General features: G+C 39.0%; 1 long non-coding RNA gene across 1 annotated transcript; it reads left to right on the top strand.

Moving 5' to 3' along the window:
• The first annotated feature begins 21,188 nt into the window (after positions 1 to 21,188).
• LOC130999498 (uncharacterized) lies at positions 21,189 to 21,957 on the top strand. The gene is made up of 2 exons (XR_009093529.1): positions 21,189 to 21,328; positions 21,430 to 21,957. It is a non-coding gene; the product is annotated as an uncharacterized LOC130999498 (long non-coding RNA).

Below are 21,957 nucleotides of genomic sequence, written 5' to 3' on the forward strand. Positions count from 1 at the left end.
TCAGTCTCATCACTGTTGACATCATTATCACTAGCCTCATACTCACTCTGAGCATCTGCATCAATGACAGGTTCATTCAGTTGTTTCATGAGCCTGTTCAATTCCTCATCATCAGTTTTCCTTGCCATTCTCCTAGCATGTAAATACTCAGGGTCATCATTCTCTAAGTCTTCCTCACTCAGCCCATCATCACTATCATCCTGCTCTAAAGTCATAAACTCCTGCTCTACCACATCAAGAATCTCATCTAAGTCAGAACTTGCTGCATCATTCGCCATCCCTTCCCCAGCCTCATTTTCTACTTGTGTTAGGTTCCCATCCCCAGCCTGAGATTGTACTTATGTTACTTCAGGTTCTATCATCACAGTGTCTATTAAACTACCCTCAACAAATTGACTTTCTTGAGCATCATGCATTTCCTCAACATCTATATTAACTGGTTCCTTTTGCTGTTTCTTCTTTTCTTTAGGATTGGTAAACACTGCATTATGTGTGATATCTATGTTTCATGTGTTCTTTTGCAATCTACCCGATCCATCATCTACTCCCCCCTCCGCATACACACTTATGACAATAAGCCCTTCATTCAAAAGATTCATCATTTGACTAAACTGTTGATCCCCTTCAATCAAAACAAACATGTTTGTCATAGGGTAACGAAAGTACAGTTTATTCCATGACTTATACCCTACATAATTCACAGCACGCTTAAGCTTAGCATAATCAAATGAACTTGGCACCAAGTCAAAAATACCCAAGTAAAAGCCCTTCGCATACACCGGAAACCCCGCATGCTTATCAAAATAACCCCCGTGGTGTATAAAAAGAGCAAAAGTATCACTGCACACAACAAACACCCGACAAATTACAATCAAAATCCAAACCTTTCGCAATCATAATTCGGCAACTAGAGAGACGAATACTTACGGGTTAACGACTTCGTCGTCGGTCATTTCACCAGCCGCCATCTTTTTCTTAACGATTGTCGCTCGAAATCACACTGCTTTGTCCCAAATCGCCCACGACCGATGGTATTCGTCGATGAACCCTAGAAAATCGACCCTAATCGAAGAAATGAGATTGGGGATTGAAATGTGAATGCTTAAAATGACACTAAACGACGCCGTTTCTACTTAATGAAAACGGCGTCGTTTTCTTTTCAATTTCCGGCATCCTACAGTGCACATTCCGGTGCCACGGTGTCATTTTCCGGTGCCACGTCAATTAAAATTTGGGGGAAACCGGTCGTCGGATAAATTCCAGACGAAAACTAAAGGTTAGGTATTTAAAAGAAGAAAAATAAAAAAAAGTGCAAAAACCAATTCCGTGGAAACGTTAGGAATTTACAGGCAATTAGCCCTTAGATAAATATATAAAAGTTGCACATGCATCAATGTAATGCTTGATTAATTATGTCTTATCACTCATATCAATCGCCTTACTGGGATCATCACATTAACAGAGAGATAGTAATGCTTCAATGAGATAAATATAAGAATAAATCATACTTTTATTTTGATTTTTCAGGTAATTTAGTAAATTTATCGATGTCGACAACAATTTCTAAGGAATTAGAATTCAAAAAATAAATATTTAAAAAATGGGGATATGGACATATGTGTGCATCTTTGGCTAATATATGAAACGCGCAGGCAGAGTATGGATGCAGCAGCGCACAGAGTATAGTAAATGGGGTTGATTCATTGGTAATTTGTTTCTTTCTTCTCAATTTTCATTTCCTTTCAAGTTAATTAATAAGTACTCCATTTATTTTCATAATGAAAAAGGTTTGATAAACTTGATTTGTTTTTATCAGTTCAAAAGAGAGAGCAAAAACCTTAATCAGTTCAATCATTTCATCGAACACTTTCCAGGCCTAAATTCAAGTGTGAGAGGATTCTTTCTTCTTCATTCTTCAGGACCCCATCGATCAATGCTTTCAAACTTGTTCAACAGGATCTCTTTAACACTGCTCTCATTTTCGTGCAAGCTCTTAATCTAGTTTGAATTAATTTCTTGATGTACAACAGAAAAATCAAGCTGTGAAAACTATGAGGGCGAGGCTAAGAAAATATTGACTCTGCAAATTCTTAAAATTAGACCTTATGATTCTTATTTTTTTAGACAATGTTAAGTGAAATTACGACATCAGTTACAAAGTGTAGTAGTAAAACATATACACAATCTATTGGTTTTTTGCAATTGGAACGACGTTGAATATTACAATGACTGGAATTATGATGTGGATTCCACATAGATTTTATGTTAATTTGCATGTAGATTTTGTTATTTTCTTTTGTATTTTTGATAGTTTCTGTTAAATCACTCACAATCACCTTTCTCAAGCATTTCATTAAACATTTTCTGGGCATCAATTATTTTTTGGGGGATAACGAAATTATTTGAAGATGATAATATGTGAATAGATAAAATTCTCCTATCCCTTTCTCTTTCTTAGACCGACCGACACATGTTCAGGCTTTTCTTTAAAAGTAATGTATGCTAGCTGTAAAAAGGAACGATAAAGTTTCCAATAATTGAGTTTTGTACCAAAAAAAGTTTCCAATAATTGAGTTAGATTAATGGGAAATGGTGCAGATTGGCCCCCGAAGTAGTAGCCCTTATAGCGTATAACCCCTCTTACTCACTGTGTGCAATTAAACCCCGGAACTCCGAGAAAAGGGTGCAAATTCCCCCCTCTGACCTAACGCCGTTAAGTGTCCGTTAATGTTTGAGTTTAATTGCACCCTCTACTTTAGGGGTGGATCTGCACCTTAATTTTTTTTATTTTTTTTTATAATTTCAGCAACCCACCTCCGGCATCAACTTAACCACCCCGTACTCATCGATTCGGACTTGCACCTTGTCAGCTCGCACCCGCCCAATCTCTTGGTTGTCGACTGCCCACCGCTTACATGCAGTAACGCCACCAGCTTGTTCACCGCCCCGCACAACAGCATCTCCTCCAACACCTTAACCTTTTAGGCTTATCTTATGATATTAATTGTGTATATATTTATCTATATAATATATATTTAAATTTTATTTATTTATTTTTGAATAATTATTAAAACTCTAGATAATAACTATGATTTTATTTTTGGTTAATTTAATATTTGTAAATTTATTTTAAAAGAGAAAAAAGAATGGATCCGGGTCAGGACTCGAGACCCTGTGAATTGATGGATCTGAACATGAATCTCGTTTTTTTTGTCCTAATGGATTTGGACCAGATCCTGACATAAGTAAAAAAAATACGGATATGGATTTGGACCAAGCAGGATTCGATCCAAGTCCACATTTGGAGTTGATGATGCTGCTGCATGTCGGCAGTAAGCAGTCGACGATTAAGAGATTGAGCGCGTGCGAGCTGACAAAGTGTAAATTAGAGCCGATGAGTACGAGGGGCGGTTAAGTTGATGCCGGAGGTGGGTTCCTGAAATTATAAAAAAAAAATAATAATAATAAAAATTAAGGTGCAGATCCATCCTTGAAGTAGAGGGTGCAATTAAATCCAAACGTTAACGGACACTTAACGGCGTTAGGTCAGAGGGGGGAATTTGCACCCTTTTCTCGGAGTTCAGGGGTTTAGTTGCACACACAGTGAGTAAGAGGGGTTATACGCTACAGGGGCTACTACTTCGGGGGCCCAATATGCACCTTTTCCCTAGATTAATATGAATATCTATATCTATACCTATTATAAAAGTGTCTTATTTTACAAAATTTGATTTGCCTATTTTGTCCTTATTTTTAAATTTATTTTAAGGGCAACAATGTAATATCATATTACTAATATTATCCTAACCACAAACATACAAAAATCTCGTTCCTGTGACAATTCTAAATAAGTTTGAATACTCTTTCAAATCACCCACTATTTATATATAAATGATAACTTTCAAACCATATATATCCAAAAAAAAAAAAACATAGACGCATTAAGCATTAAGGGAAATATAAGTTGGTAATATAATAATATAACATAATAGTATTGTTACCCGTTCATGGAAATAATATTAGTAAAATTAAATCACAGAGAAATTTTAATTAGATAAATATATAAAAGTTGCACATGCATCAATGTATAAAGGATAATTGTCATTTAAAATGATTGATCTAATTACTTTGCAAATTTGACTAAGTATTAATGAATTCTTGAATTATTTTATACTGATTTTCTACGGTTTTAATTTAAGTTCTAATTCTTTTAATTTCTTACTAAAATTTTATCTATCATCTACTATTAGATATTATTTGTATGTTATACATTAATATATATTAAAAGTGTCGAATATAGATCACATTAAATTAGTACACAAAAAGAAAAAATATTTTACCCATACATCAAAATAAAGATTTGAATAAGTTAACAAAAGTAAGCTAATTATCATCATAATATCATTCCAAACTCAGATAAAATAATACAGTATATATAATGAATTGGATCTTGAATATTAGCACTTTGATATTGTTTTAATATCATATTTTAATTTATATACTATAGATAATAGATGTTATGACCACTTGCAGTATATCCAATTATTCTAAAAATATGAAATGGGTCAAATTTGTATTTAAAAATATTTTAGAATTTGGATTAATTTTTTATTTCAATTAACTATCTCAATATTATTTATTGTGTTCTGGATTTTTTTTTCCAATTTATGTTGGGAATAAGCTAACCATATACTCTCCGTCCCACAAATCTTGACACGTTTGGATTCGGCACGGGAATTAAGGAGTTGTAGATTAGTGTTTTAAGTGTGTAGTTAATAAAACATAAAAGTGATAAAGTAGGAGAGAGAAGATAATAAAAGTGCTAAAATAGGAGAGAGAGAGAGTAATAAAAGTGATAAAGTAGGAGAAAGAAGGTAATAATTATTACCCAAAATGGAAACGTGTTGAGATTCGTGGGACGACTCAAAAAAGAAAACGTATCAAGATTCGTGGGACGGAGGGAATAGTTCTTATTATAAAAAAAAGTACCATTATCTTTTATACATTAAGAACAAAGGATTGACATCGACATGTCATCCAATCTACTAACTACCATTAAGATATATGAAAATGTGTACAATTTGTATATTTCACTTTGTTAATATTTTGCTTCACTAAATTAAGTAATTAAATTTAGATAAAGCTTAATTTCACAAACTTTATTTAGCTTAATGATTTCATTGAATATTGGGAATAACCTTAAGTTATATCAAAATATTTCAACTCATTCTAATGCCTATGAGATGAACTAAAAAAATAAGTATATATGGATTACTATTATGATATACTCAAAACTCAATCGATGATGGCTTTAACTAATAATTGTACATTTCTTATGTAATCATGTATTTTGGTCCAATCTCAAGTCCATTAATATTTTTTTAACTTTCAATTTCCTAAATTAATTCATTGGTTTGAGAAAATCTTTTGTGTAGAGTTATACATTTATTTTTAGCCTTTATACTTAAGTATTTCTGAATAATTATAATCTCTTGGATGATTCGTTTTGAAGATTTATTACATATGTGTAATGGATTTAGTGAGTATGAATAAGTAGGAGTTTTCTAAATTTTACGTTCAGGAGGCCCTTGCTACCTTATAGCTTCACCAAGTTATAGGAATATATATGCATAACATTTGTTAGGAATAAGACAATTCATAAAAATATTCATGATAGTGGTTGGAAAGAAGACATTAATGCATAGAAAATTTTACCCTTTAAATCATTCATTTCTTTCATTTCCTACAAAATAGAAGAGATGATATTATCACACTAAAAATGGAGGGATAATGTAATGACCCGCATTTTTATTTTTATTTAATATGGTATCGCGATAGTTAATATCGCATCTTTCAGTAAATGAAACCCAGCTGCCAGTTATATATATGAATCCAGTTTATGGTCCTGATTTTTTTTATCAGAAACGAAGTTATTATTTTAGCCTTATACTTTTATAACGTATGAGAAAAACGCGATGAGGATTATTGAGCAATCAATAATTATTATTTCAGATTATAACTGACTTAGCAAAGTCATGTTATTTATTAAGTGCAATAGAAATATTATTTCTATTATTTACTTGAAGTCGTGATTAATTTTCGACTTATAAAACGAGTTATATAATATGTAATTCGTAGAGAGTTATAACGAAGCTTCGTTATATGGGAACCCGAAATTAGTATTACAAATACAGAATGAGGATTTTATAATAATTACATCACAACTTTACAACTTATTACTCCCTACATCCCTATTTCATACCTACTTCATCAAGAAGGCAAACCAAACGTGTACTAGGTGTGTGCAGAATAGCTTTACAGCAATTTTACCACCTAGAGAGTTTTTTTTTAAGCCACCCTACGACAGCACCATCCACTCCACCAAACTTCCCACCACTCTTTGCTCCCCACCATCTTCAATTCTTTAAGACTACTAGTTCCTTCAACCACCAAAGGGAGGAGAATTCAATTACTGCTGCCAAACTTCGAACAGGTAAGGTTTGGTTTAAGTTTTTCCACCAGTCCATTCTTGATTCCTCTGCATATGTCAATAAGCATCTGAAAATTTCAGCTATCTCCTCATTGAATTCAATAGCAACAAACAGCCACCAACACCAAGCATAGCAGGTATATACTTAGCTCAGCTCCAGTTCATACATCATATCATCAAGCATATGTTTAAAAAGGAAATACATAGTATACAGGTGTGTATATATATGCACACAGGGACTTAGCAATCGAAATCAGTTTATGCTATATTTTCTTATCACACGAGGCAAGCAAGGAAAATTCTTGATACATTAGTAAACCACGAACTTAGTTTTATCTCTTGCATAATACAGAAATCAGTATATATTTTCTTCACTTAAGATAAAGGCAATGAGAAAACTCTCATAAATCAGTAGCAAAAACCAAGACTCCACATAGACTTAAGTATTGAACTTAGCTGTAGAAGGGCTGACTGCCCGACGGGGACGGGGACGACGACGACGGTCGGGACAGGGCGAACTCGTCCAACCTCATCAGAGCCCCGAACAGCAGCTGCCCGGCGACGAGCTGAGACTCGTGCGCAGCAGCAGCGGTCGCTCGACAGTTGCGTTTTTCCCTTTTTCTGAGAACTAGGGCCCAACGACGGAAGGAGCGGTGGTGGCTGGGGCTGCTATCGCCGGATTTACAAAACGCCGCGGCGCTGAGCGGGGAGAGAGGGAGAGGCGGTTCAAAATCGGAGAGGAAATTAGGGCTTCTGCTGCCCCTTCATTGGGTTGAGAAGAACAGCCGACGCAGCCACGAACGAGACGCAACCGCTCTGTTCGACCGGTACCGAGCCCGAGCAGCAGCAACTCTAGTCGGCGATGGCTCCAGAAGACAGCAGCCGTCGGATTTCAGAAGGGGAGAGAGAGACGGCCACGACCGGCGCCGACCGCTCGCCGGATTCCATACGGAGGTGCGGCAGCTGCGATTTACCAGGAGAAGTTAGGGCTTGATTTTGAACTCTGCGTGCAGATTGAGGAAGAGAGATGACGTCGCCGGTCGAAGCCAACCGAAGCAGATGACGGCTGGAGTCTCGGCGGCGGACGCCTCGTGTGAAGGCGAGTCGAGAGTGAGAGGGAGAAGAGGCGTGCGGCTGGTTTGAGAGAGGGGAGTGTCGGCTGTGATTGAGGTAAAGGAGAGATGGGAGAGAGAGAAGGACCGAGAGTCTAAAGAGAGAGAGTTTGGGCTGCAATTCTTTTCTTTTGGGCCGAATTCTTTTAAGCTTGGGCCTTATTCTTTATTTTGCTGATGGGCTCTAATTGTTTAAAGAATTTGGGCTTATTCCTTTTTAAAATTTTGGGCTGAGAATTGTTTTAATGGTTTTGGGCTTCCATATAATAATTTCGAACTGGGCCGAATTAAATCATCTGGGCCGTGTTATTTCTTTATGTTGGGCCGAGTCTTGGGCCGATTTTTAATAAAAGATTGGGCTTTCATTTAAATTCGAACTGGGCCAGTCTTTTATTTAATTGGCCCTTCTTATTAATCCTATTGGGCTCGATTTAATTAAGGAGTTGGGCTGATGCATATTTTATGATGGGCTATTATTCTAGTCCCATTTATATTTCGTTGGGCCAATTTAATTCATCATTTTGGCCGATTAAATTGCCTTTTTGGGCTAAGATTAATTCTTTTCAATCCACATTAATTATTATTTGGACCCCTATTTTAATTATTTTGGGTCGAAGACTTTTTAAGTTGGGCTTTAATTCTTTTAAAGCTTGAGCTGAAGTTACTCCTTTGGCTAAGCCTAGCAGTATCAAATTTTGATGGAGCCCAATTATTTATCAGTGGGTGAGCCGATTCGTATTCAGTAAATGAGCCGCCTAGTTTATTAAATATTGTTTTTGGACTTCAGAATTTAAAGCAAGCCATTACTGTTTATTTCATTAGCCACTGTTTTATTTAATTAATTGGCTACTCTCTTTTGAGCCTATTAATTATTTGAGGCTACATTAGTAATGATATTTCTATCGAAAAGCCCGATAATTTCTACAAGGTCACACCTCGATTGAAGCCGAGTTAGTTCTTTTATTTTGATCAAATACAAGGCGGGATTTATTTTACAATGAGAATTTTCCGATGGGAAAAGAAGGATCACAACTTTATTCGAACACGCTAGACGAGAATTAGCTAAATCTATTAACGAGGATTAATAGTAGAATTTCCGACTATCGCTCAGAAGATTAGTTCATGCATACAAGATTCATGCATAGTTACAATTACGCTTTCCCATTAATTAAGAATTTTCCTCGAGGCAATGTCTTATTTTATATTCTCGTGATTAAGGTCAAGCACGAGAGTAAGAACTATTCAAGGAGTCACAGTACCTTAGCAAAACTTTGCTATCAGGTGGGCAATTTCTTACGCGTAAATAAAATGCTATGCATGCGTTATGCTTTAAAATGCAAATTGTATCTTCAAGTGTGGTATGCTTTATTATGCTTTACGCTAAATGATTTACGCTTGATTACGATTATTTACGCTTGAATGCTTTACACTGATAAGTTTATGCTTATGTTTGATGCTTGCGTCTGTTGGGGGAGGCCTCCCTCAACAGTACGATGCCGTGTCCGTTGAGGAGGGCCTTCCTCACGGCGCGATGCCTGTGTCCGCTGAGAGAGGCCTCTCTCGCGGCGCGATGCCAGTATGCCAGTGTTACAGCGTCTATTGGGGGAGGCCTCCCTCAATAGTACGATGCCGTGACTGCTGAGGGAGGCTCCCTTCACGGCACGATGCCCGTGTTCGTTGGGGAAGGCCTTCTCCACGACACGATGCGTGTTTATGATTGTTAATGATGAAGAATGCGCTCATGCTGTTTATGAATTTGGAAATGTTTAATGAGCAAAGGATATGAAAGAAACTTATGCCTCTTATGCGATGTTGTGTTTTGTTATGTTATATGCTTGGCAACTGCCCACTAAGTACTTTTGTACTTAGCCCTTCGATGTTTATGATTGTGCAGGTTGAGCTGTGATGGGCGATGAAGTGTTGCTGAGTGGAGTTTTTGTCGAACTTAAAGTAGGCTCAGAAAGGATACATGTCTTCATACATGTATCACAGTTATGCTTTCCGCTGTAAACACTGATTATTTCAGTTACGCCTTCCGTTGCAAACTCTGATAATGTTTTAGCCAAGCCCCTAATGATGCCTTTTTCCTTTTAAGGAATATAACGCGTATACAAGTTCTTTGAGTACCCTTTTTATGCGAACTATGCCTTTTTCCTTTTTAAGGAATATTTCACGCGTATTCAAGCTCTTTGAGTATTCTTTTATGCACCCCTTTCTAAACCCGCTTCTTAATTTCCCTTCCCCAGTCATGGTTTTCCCGGATTAATTATCCTTAATTAAGGCCGGTCGTGACAGAGTGGTATCAAAGCAGATCGTTTGCTCTGAGCCTAAGAGTTTATTTAAGCCAAACTTAGAATGGATCACTAAAGTGTCTAGAGTTCAATCGACAAAGCTCAGCACTTCATCGTATCACACTCAACGAAGCAGAATGGTATGCTCTTCCAAGTTTTGAGTTAATGTTTACAAAAAGTGAAAATTATCGTAATAGCAAAGTGAGTAACTGTTAATAACTATGTTATGTTGTTATTGAATGAAATGATTTACGCAAGCGCGATTAAGTATGCCTATGGAATGAATCCCTATGAACATAGAGCTATTAAGATATGAGATCACCACTACGACAGAACATAGAAGCAAACATAGAAAAAAATTAGATTGTATCTTTTGGTGGCTATAGTGAAGGAAGCAAGATAAGTGATACGTATAGAAAAAAAAAATTTCTTAAGCTGATGATATTATAGCCACTATAAATCTCCATGACTTATGCTTAAGTATCCAGTTTAGATGATGTGATAATATATGCTTAAGGATTGTTATGACTCATAGATTTGAGATGCTAAGGACCCTTAAAGCTTACTACATCAATGATCAATGATGTCATTGGAGTCATGACTTGTTTACAAGTTATATTAAGTTGACATTTACAAGAATTCTTATGAGGCTTGTATTAGATTATGCTAGAGTGTACTAATTGGCACATTTTTGCTACCAGAATGCCGCCTAAGAGAGGACGCCCTGTGAGAAACAATAACAATCGCAGAAATCGTAACGCTGTACCCGAAGAACCACAAGATACTCGAGGACATAACCCATCCCCTCCGCCCCCAACTAGGAGAGTCGAAGAACTCTTTTTAAGGCAAAATCCACCTACGTTTGACGGAACGAGTGAACCGGCTGAAGCTGAGATTTAGGTGCGTGCAATGGAACGCATTTTCAACTTTCTGCGTTGTACTGATGAGGAGCGCCTATCTTGCGTCTCTTTCCAACTAACAGGATCGGCTGACTTCTGGTGGGAAGCACGACGAAAAATTCTGACACTAGAACAATGGGCAAGTTATACTTGGGAAGATTTTAAGACAGGATTATATGATAAATATATTCCGAAAAGCTATAGGAAGAAGAAAGAAGCTGAGTTCTACGAGTTAAAGCAAGGAAAGAAATCTGTGGTTGAATACGATAAGGAATTCTGCAACCTGTCGAGGTTTGCTCCACAACAAGTGGACACAGAGGAGAAGATGGCAGATAAATTTTGTGCCGGACTGCGGTACGAAATAAAGATGGCTCTAGCAAGCCACGGAGGACTCTCATACACGGAGTCTCTGAACAGGGCACTTGACATTGAAGCTGCAATGCCGTCAGACAAGTCAGCCCCACCATTGATCTCAACGCCAAACGACTTACCAGGAGCCTCACATACTCTCAAAGGGAAGCGCAAGTGGGACAACAATGAAGACAATATCAATCCGATTAATAAGCAAGTATGGCAAGAATATGAAAGGGCCGAACAGTTTATTCAACCAAGGCACGAGGCACAGACTAACCTCGAGTCAACTAGGGGTAGCCAAAGTCAGAAAGGAATTTCACCTTGCCCAAATTGCGGTAAGATGCATAGGGGTATCTGTCGGGCTGGAACTAAAGATTGTTACAATTGTGGCCAAAAAGGTCACTACTCCACGCAATGCCCCAACAGACAACGAGGTTCAGCAATTGGGAACACCCGCACCCTCTTGCCAGCAATACGTGGACACTTGCGAAATCAGCCTAAATCACATCAGTGAAAATCTTATGGAGACACCGCAAATAAGAGAAGCTACGTGGAAATTTGAAGACAAGATGAAGGAAAAATACCCAGAACTATTTTAGCAGAGATATGCAAATTTCGGGACGAAATTTTTGTTAAGAGGGGTAGTATGTAATGACCCGCATTTTTATTTTTATTTAATATGGTATCGCGATAGTTAATATCGCATCTTTCAGTAAATGAAACCCAGCTGCCAGTTATATATATGAATCCAGTTTATGGTCCTGATTTTTTTTATCAGAAACGAAGTTATTATTTTAGCCTTATACTTTTATAACGTATGAGAAAAACGCGATGAGGATTATTGAGCAATCAATAATTATTATTTCAGATTATAACTGACTTAGCAAAGTCATGTTATTTATTAAGTGCAATAGAAATATTATTTCTATTATTTACTTGAAGTCGTGATTAATTTTCGACTTATAAAACGAGTTATATAATATGTAATTCGTAGAGAGTTATAACGAAGCTTCGTTATATGGGAACCCGAAATTAGTATTACAAATACAGAATGAGGATTTTATAATAATTACATCACAACTTTACAACTTATTACTCCCTACATCCCTATTTCATACCTACTTCATCAAGAAGGCAAACCAAACGTGTACTAGGTGTGTGCAGAATAGCTTTACAGCAATTTTACCACCTAGAGAGTTTTTTTTTAAGCCACCCTACGACAGCACCATCCACTCCACCAAACTTCCCACCACTCTTTGCTCCCCACCATCTTCAATTCTTTAAGACTACTAGTTCCTTCAACCACCAAAGGGAGGAGAATTCAATTACTGCTGCCAAACTTCGAACAGGTAAGGTTTGGTTTAAGTTTTTCCACCAGTCCATTCTTGATTCCTCTGCATATGTCAATAAGCATCTGAAAATTTCAGCTATCTCCTCATTGAATTCAATAGCAACAAACAGCCACCAACACCAAGCATAGCAGGTATATACTTAGCTCAGCTCCAGTTCATACATCATATCATCAAGCATATGTTTAAAAAGGAAATACATAGTATACAGGTGTGTATATATATGCACACAGGGACTTAGCAATCGAAATCAGTTTATGCTATATTTTCTTATCACACGAGGCAAGCAAGGAAAATTCTTGATACATTAGTAAACCACGAACTTAGTTTTATCTCTTGCATAATACAGAAATCAGTATATATTTTCTTCACTTAAGATAAAGGCAATGAGAAAACTCTCATAAATCAGTAGCAAAAACCAAGACTCCACATAGACTTAAGTATTGAACTTAGCTGTAGAAGGGCTGACTGCCCGACGGGGACGGGGACGACGACGACGGTCGGGACAGGGCGAACTCGTCCAACCTCATCAGAGCCCCGAACAGCAGCTGCCCGGCGACGAGCTGAGACTCGTGCGCAGCAGCAGCGGTCGCTCGACAGTTGCGTTTTTCCCTTTTTCTGAGAACTAGGGCCCAACGACGGAAGGAGCGGTGGTGGCTGGGGCTGCTATCGCCGGATTTACAAAACGCCGCGGCGCTGAGCGGGGAGAGAGGGAGAGGCGGTTCAAAATCGGAGAGGAAATTAGGGCTTCTGCTGCCCCTTCATTGGGTTGAGAAGAACAGCCGACGCAGCCACGAACGAGACGCAACCGCTCTGTTCGACCGGTACCGAGCCCGAGCAGCAGCAACTCTAGTCGGCGATGGCTCCAGAAGACAGCAGCCGTCGGATTTCAGAAGGGGAGAGAGAGACGGCCACGACCGGCGCCGACCGCTCGCCGGATTCCATACGGAGGTGCGGCAGCTGCGATTTACCAGGAGAAGTTAGGGCTTGATTTTGAACTCTGCGTGCAGATTGAGGAAGAGAGATGACGTCGCCGGTCGAAGCCAACCGAAGCAGATGACGGCTGGAGTCTCGGCGGCGGACGCCTCGTGTGAAGGCGAGTCGAGAGTGAGAGGGAGAAGAGGCGTGCGGCTGGTTTGAGAGAGGGGAGTGTCGGCTGTGATTGAGGTAAAGGAGAGATGGGAGAGAGAGAAGGACCGAGAGTCTAAAGAGAGAGAGTTTGGGCTGCAATTCTTTTCTTTTGGGCCGAATTCTTTTAAGCTTGGGCCTTATTCTTTATTTTGCTGATGGGCTCTAATTGTTTAAAGAATTTGGGCTTATTCCTTTTTAAAATTTTGGGCTGAGAATTGTTTTAATGGTTTTGGGCTTCCATATAATAATTTCGAACTGGGCCGAATTAAATCATCTGGGCCGTGTTATTTCTTTATGTTGGGCCGAGTCTTGGGCCGATTTTTAATAAAAGATTGGGCTTTCATTTAAATTCGAACTGGGCCAGTCTTTTATTTAATTGGCCCTTCTTATTAATCCTATTGGGCTCGATTTAATTAAGGAGTTGGGCTGATGCATATTTTATGATGGGCTATTATTCTAGTCCCATTTATATTTCGTTGGGCCAATTTAATTCATCATTTTGGCCGATTAAATTGCCTTTTTGGGCTAAGATTAATTCTTTTCAATCCACATTAATTATTATTTGGACCCCTATTTTAATTATTTTGGGTCGAAGACTTTTTAAGTTGGGCTTTAATTCTTTTAAAGCTTGAGCTGAAGTTACTCCTTTGGCTAAGCCTAGCAGTATCAAATTTTGATGGAGCCCAATTATTTATCAGTGGGTGAGCCGATTCGTATTCAGTAAATGAGCCGCCTAGTTTATTAAATATTGTTTTTGGACTTCAGAATTTAAAGCAAGCCATTACTGTTTATTTCATTAGCCACTGTTTTATTTAATTAATTGGCTACTCTCTTTTGAGCCTATTAATTATTTGAGGCTACATTAGTAATGATATTTCTATCGAAAAGCCCGATAATTTCTACAAGGTCACACCTCGATTGAAGCCGAGTTAGTTCTTTTATTTTGATCAAATACAAGGCGGGATTTATTTTACAATGAGAATTTTCCGATGGGAAAAGAAGGATCACAACTTTATTCGAACACGCTAGACGAGAATTAGCTAAATCTATTAACGAGGATTAATAGTAGAATTTCCGACTATCGCTCAGAAGATTAGTTCATGCATACAAGATTCATGCATAGTTACAATTACGCTTTCCCATTAATTAAGAATTTTCCTCGAGGCAATGTCTTATTTTATATTCTCGTGATTAAGGTCAAGCACGAGAGTAAGAACTATTCAAGGAGTCACAGTACCTTAGCAAAACTTTGCTATCAGGTGGGCAATTTCTTACGCGTAAATAAAATGCTATGCATGCGTTATGCTTTAAAATGCAAATTGTATCTTCAAGTGTGGTATGCTTTATTATGCTTTACGCTAAATGATTTACGCTTGATTACGATTATTTACGCTTGAATGCTTTACACTGATAAGTTTATGCTTATGTTTGATGCTTGCGTCTGTTGGGGGAGGCCTCCCTCAACAGTACGATGCCGTGTCCGTTGAGGAGGGCCTTCCTCACGGCGCGATGCCTGTGTCCGCTGAGAGAGGCCTCTCTCGCGGCGCGATGCCAGTATGCCAGTGTTACAGCGTCTATTGGGGGAGGCCTCCCTCAATAGTACGATGCCGTGACTGCTGAGGGAGGCTCCCTTCACGGCACGATGCCCGTGTTCGTTGGGGAAGGCCTTCTCCACGACACGATGCGTGTTTATGATTGTTAATGATGAAGAATGCGCTCATGCTGTTTATGAATTTGGAAATGTTTAATGAGCAAAGGATATGAAAGAAACTTATGCCTCTTATGCGATGTTGTGTTTTGTTATGTTATATGCTTGGCAACTGCCCACTAAGTACTTTTGTACTTAGCCCTTCGATGTTTATGATTGTGCAGGTTGAGCTGTGATGGGCGATGAAGTGTTGCTGAGTGGAGTTTTTGTCGAACTTAAAGTAGGCTCAGAAAGGATACATGTCTTCATACATGTATCACAGTTATGCTTTCCGCTGTAAACACTGATTATTTCAGTTACGCCTTCCGTTGCAAACTCTGATAATGTTTTAGCCAAGCCCCTAATGATGCCTTTTTCCTTTTAAGGAATATAACGCGTATACAAGTTCTTTGAGTACCCTTTTTATGCGAACTATGCCTTTTTCCTTTTTAAGGAATATTTCACGCGTATTCAAGCTCTTTGAGTATTCTTTTATGCACCCCTTTCTAAACCCGCTTCTTAATTTCCCTTCCCCAGTCATGGTTTTCCCGGATTAATTATCCTTAATTAAGGCCGGTCGTGACAGATAATGTCACGACCGGACTTAATTAAGGATAATTAAGCCGGAAAACCATGACTAAGGGAGGGAGATAAGAAGCGGGAATAGAAAAGGGGAGTGAATAAATAGAGAATGATTGTACTTTCATTGATAACGAAGGAAACAACTAATATATATAACGGATGTTTAGTTGCCATGATTCGGTTAAGCTAGTAAGTTCGGATGTCTCCGACTTAGCCAAAATAACATAAGACTTCTTTGAGTACGCAGCGGAAGGAATAAGGTTTCTGATTACATGTATGAAGACATGTACCCAACAGTTTTTTAAAACACATAATATCGAGACAAAAGAAGATCCCGCTCGTCACTTCATCACCATCGGCTACTGCTCAACCTGCACATTTATAAATACATGCAGGGCTGCGTACAAAAGTACTCAGTGGGCACATATGCCTATAATGAAATATAACACGCTTCGTAAAATGATATATTGTCATGCCATCATAAACAGTACAGCAGGGGAGTTTTTCGCTAACAAGGCCCAAGCTTACTAAATTCATTTGTGATTCTTAAAGTTCATCTGATAAGACTAAGTTCTTTTGTAATCTATCATATCTGGAATTACGTGCCGGAGAGGTGGCCACCTCTCACGAACACCCGACCGGCCAACCCGCTCGACGACTCACGGTCACACGTGTACACTAGCCCTGGCAGGATAGCTATCAACTGCTCAGGACCCGAATTTGATTACATATCACATCAGATAGATATCATACTAAAATTGAAAAATTTATGGCAAGACAACAGTTGAAATAATTTTCAGTTCAAAGATTTTGTAACGGAATAACTTGTTCAAATATAACAATAAACTCATTTGATATACATGAAAGCTAGATTGCATAGGTGCGGGGGGGCGGGTGCGGGAGCGATACGATTCCAGTGCGGGGATACGGTTTTTTTAAAAATAGTAGGGTGCGATTAGTGAAGGATACGTCCGTGTTATATATATATATATATATATATAGGGGTGCACTCCAGTGAGACCCCCCTTTAAGTGTTAGGACTAAGATACAATATAAACCATATGATCTGATAGATCCAACCGTGTAGATTGATTTGGTATTTTTAATCTATTTTTTATTAATGCCGTTTTATATTGTGTTCACACTATTAAAAGGACATTTCAGTAACTTTCTCCAAAGCGTGTCTAAACAACTCCCTCAATTTTCGGAGGCCAATTAATTGCTGAAACTTACCGCCTCCTTTTTGACTTTTTGTTTAGACGGTATTTTTTTAATTGTTGGCCAAAAAAACTTTCCTTCATTTTAACATTTCGGCTACAGTACATCATTTGGTTCCTTCATTTACCCTTTCTTCCTTATGCATTTAGATTTAAGTACAACTTGGTGAACAATAAATAGATAAGTCTTAATTCTTATTCAAAAGCATAAGATTTATATTCATTATCAAAGGTTTGTTGTGCACCTAAAAAACTAATTGTAATCTGTTTTTGGTAGGATGCTCCTTCGGTGGAAAAGGTTTTGGACATGACTAAGGCCATCGATACGACAACTGTGAACACGGTAATATGCATTTAAAGACTAAATAATATTCAGTAGGTTTAGAAACGTTGTGCATTGAGAAATATTTATTAAGTTGTGCAATTTTAAAAAATTCAAATCGTCAGATAAAACAAGTATTTTTTGTTGTGATGGTTGTTATAAAGCACATGGTTTTTATTCATTAGCAAAGGATGGTTGTGCACATGAAAAAAAAAAAAAAAAATTGGTAGAATCCTCCTCAACTGAAATTGGATTTGGACATGGCCAGCCACAATGCAACTGAGAACATGGTATTATGCATTACACATTTAGTATTATTCAACATGATTATGTATGTTGTCATATTATACATTATAAACTATATTATACAGATGCATAATATTCAAATTATAATGAATAAAAGCATACTACTGACAAATGAAACACCTTCAATCGATTTTGCTTTACCCTTGTTTTTTTACCTTGTGGAAGAATTAGGTTCTGCAAAATCAGCATAATCAGCATCGAGTGCATAAACGAAAACTGAAGAAACTATATTTATGCGAAAATAAAAAAACTCACAAACATACTTGAGTTTCTCCATGAAAAGGTATATGAGCAAGAAGAATTAATTAAGATTGCAAAATAAAGAGTTATGAAGAAACGAAAATTGAGAAATACGAATTTGATAGGAAATGAGAAAGTGATATAGAGCATAATAAAAATAATTAGTGAAAAACGTCTAGGATATGTATCAAATCAAAATTAACATAAATATAAAAATAATTTAGATATGTAAAGAATCTAAAACGGATATGGAAGAATTTACAATGACAAGTCTAACCTTTATGGAATTAAATAATAAAAAAATTAGAAAAAAATCTAGCCATAGGATTAATAAAATAAACGCACAAGATCGTGTCTTAGATCTCACTAAAAATAGGGGGTCTCATTGGAGCGCTCCCCTATATATATATATATATATATGACCATTCAAATAACTAAATCACAACATAATTCAAAGTTCAAAGATCCAATTAAATCAAACAAAAATTCAATAATCAAAGAAAAAGAAAATAGCAATTAAATGAATTGGCCCAACACTTAATTAAGTGAAATTCGGCCCAATGACTATGGCCCAACACCCAAACCCTAATTCCCCCCCTTTTCAACACACGCCTCCCTCCTTCCTCTCAAATCTCCTCCCTCCTCTGAAATCTCTCTCTCTCTCTCTCTCTCTCTCTCGGCTCCTTCCTCTCAAATCTCCTCCCTCCTCTCAAATCTCTCTCTCTCGGCTCTCCTTCCCTCGACAGACACCAAACCAGCGCGGTCCTCCCTCCTCTCAAATCTCTTTCTCTCTCGGCTCTCATTCCCTCAAATATCACACGCACACACTCACAGATCTCTCTCTATCTCTCTCGCTCTCTCGGTTTCACGCCAGATCCACACAGTCGGCCCTCCTCCGCCGCGGCTCCTCCTCCGACGAAGAACCGACAGTCGGCCCTCTCCCTCGCCCCCATCCTCCTCTCCGTCGCCTCTGCTCTATCTCTCTTTCTCTCAAGCAGCAACACGACGACACACACTCACACAAACTGAAAACACCGCCGCCTCTTCCCCCTGCCGGAAACATCCCCTCCTTCCTCTATTTCTCCCTCACCACAGCCGGATTCGTGAGATTGGCGCACCCGATTCGCGAATCCGATTTTTTTTTTTTTGATTTTTGGGGGGATTCGCCAGGTGGCGAATCCCGTGCGAATCAGACGCGAATCGCGCCCGCACCCGCCCCCCGCGCGAATCGGATACTGCACGGGGTTGATTTCTGGCGAATCCGTGCATCATAGCATGAAAGTAAACCCACCTGATAGAATATCTCTATGGTACAGTAGCTCCTTGATTGATTATTAATCTCGCGCTTGACCTTTATTACGAAAATATAAATAAGATACTGCTCGAGCAAAATCCTCAAATAATGAGAATACGAAATTAACGATGCATGATCCTCTTATGCACGAATTATTATTCTGAAATAATAATTGGGGAAGTTCTGCTATTAAACCAGACTGTCGGACTTACTACATAACCCATCTAGGTTTCGTCCCATGAGGTCAAGTAATTAACTATAATAATCCGTTCTCATCAGGGTGTTATAATCTGCCAATTAAATAAATCTCACTCGAGGTGATTGATAGAAAATAAATAACTAATTCGGTTTATTCGCTGTATAACCTCGTAAAATTTACCCGGGCTAAAGTAAGAACTATAGTAATACTGTAAGTTCGAATAATTAGAAGGCCCAACATAAGGAAGCCTAATAATTAATTAAGAAGTAGGGGCTTGAATAATTAATATGAAGGACCCAATTGAAATAATTCATTGGCTCAAGTAATTAAATAAATCTTGGCCCAATGAATAAATAATTGATTAGCTGGGCTCAAATAAATAAATCAAACGAGGCCAAACTAAGATAATACAACAGCCTAATTAATCAAAATAGGTGGGGCCCAAATCTGTTAATAAACCTCAGCCCAACTCTAATAAAAACAAAGGCCTTAAAAAAAAGGGGGATCTGGGCTTAAGTGATTTGGAAGACCAGTCCATTATCAAATAATCTGCAGCCCACAACAGTTAAAAGGAAGTCCCAACATTTCGGCCCAAGGGAAAAATAAGTGAAAGAAGCCCAACTTTCTTCCTCCCCTCCCAATCGGTCCTCTCTCTCTCTCTCAAAAATTAGTCGAGACTTCTCCCTCAAACATCAGTCGCTGTTTCTCTCTCTCGAAATCAGTCGAGAACTCTCCTCTGAGGGGCTCGCCGCCGCGGCTCCGAAATCCGGTGAGGTCGACGGCGAGACGTACCTTCTCCCCTCGCCTCGCTTCCTCCTCACTTCACCATATCAGCCAACTTGGTCGAGCCCTAACCCTTCTTCGCCCAAATGCCACCGCCGCTGCTGTCACGTCCTCGTCTGGAATCCGGCGATTCAGTCGGCGCCGGTCGTAGCCGTCTCTCCCCTCGTCTCAACCATGAAAGGGGAAGCACAAGCCCTAATCTCCCTGAAATCGAAATCGCCGCCGCCGCTGTAACTCCCGGCGAATGGCTGGCGGCCGTTGCTCCGCTCCGAGGCCGTCCCCCCCTTCCTTATTTCCCCTCTCAATGGTCCACTGAAGAAGACGAATTGAGGAGCCCTAGTTTCTTCCTCCGTGAATGTCGCCGCTGCCTTCACCCATATCTGAAATCCGGTGGTGGCCGCCGTGGCTCTGTAAATCCGGCGACTGACTGCCGGTTTCGTTCTCCTCCACGAATCGCCGCCATCTCCTTCGCGTTCCTCCTGCGACCAGGGAAAGGTCCGCCTTCGTTGTTCTCCGGGGTCGATGGGGTTCGAGTTGCGCCACGCCGCCGCTGCTGCCGTTCTCGGACTTCGCCGTGACAGCAAGAGCTGTCGTCTTAATCTTCGTCACGGCTCGGCTGAATAGGGCAGTCGCCCCCTTCCCATTCGAAGCTAAGTTCTTCTTCTAATGAAATCATGTTTCAGTTATGCGAGTAGTAGGCATTGGTTAAGAATGTTGTGGTTTTGCTACTGCCTAGGAAGGTTCTCTAAGCAAGCTGTTGAGAAATCCTCAGTGCATCTATCATGATACGAAGTCTCTAGAATGTCTATGCCTGTTATGAAATACATATGTATGACTCTCTACTTGATGCATAAAGAAACTGAGGCAAGTATGAATAATGTTAGAGTAAACTGAACTGGAAAATACCTTGAGATGGTGTTGGTTGTTGTTATGGTTGGATTAAATGAAGCTGATAGGATCTGAAATAGAGTTATATGACGTTCCTCTTAATAAATGCAGGAGGAATACATGGTAGAGCTAGAGAGAGTTAAAGCATGGCTTACCCTTGAACTTGGCAGAGTAATGAATGAAGGTTATCTCTCTACTCCTTCAATTTTTTTGAGGTATTGAGCGAATTGAAATGGCTGAAATAATTAATAGTTGTTGCTCTTCATTAATCGCATGTGATGTCAGGGAATAAGGTGGAAGAAATGTAGCCGAAGTTTACCTTGAAGTGGCAGAGCACTGGATGAAGGTCCCTGCTTCTCCAAAAGCTTCTAAGTGTAAAAATGAGGAGAGTGGTGAATTGGGACTGAAGTGTTCTCCAAAAGCTTCTAAGTGTAAAAATGAGGAGAGTGGTGAATTGGGACTGAAGTGTGAGACTAAAGGAGAAGCTCTTGCTACACACTTGAGTGTGCTAGTATAAGCTGCAGAGATAGGGTGGCTGAGTATGGGGTGGATTGGATGGGGGCAGACATAGGGAAGGTGGCTGAATGACTGCACACTTGATGTGCTAGCCAAAAAGGTGCAAAAATAGGGTGGCTGGAGTAGGAGGAAGGAGTGCAGTGGTGAGGCAGCCCACGTTTCCTTTTATTTTCTTCCCTTTGTTTACTTGCTAGATTATGGTGTAATTAGGAATATAGAATGGGAGTTGATTGTGAGTAAAAGTTGTAAGGTATGAGAATGAGATTGTGGTGAATAAATGAAGTATATTCCTATGTC

The sequence above is a fragment of the Salvia miltiorrhiza genome, chromosome 8 (assembly GCF_028751815.1).
Source record: "Salvia miltiorrhiza cultivar Shanhuang (shh) chromosome 8, IMPLAD_Smil_shh, whole genome shotgun sequence".
Taxonomy (NCBI): Eukaryota; Viridiplantae; Streptophyta; class Magnoliopsida; order Lamiales; family Lamiaceae; genus Salvia; species Salvia miltiorrhiza.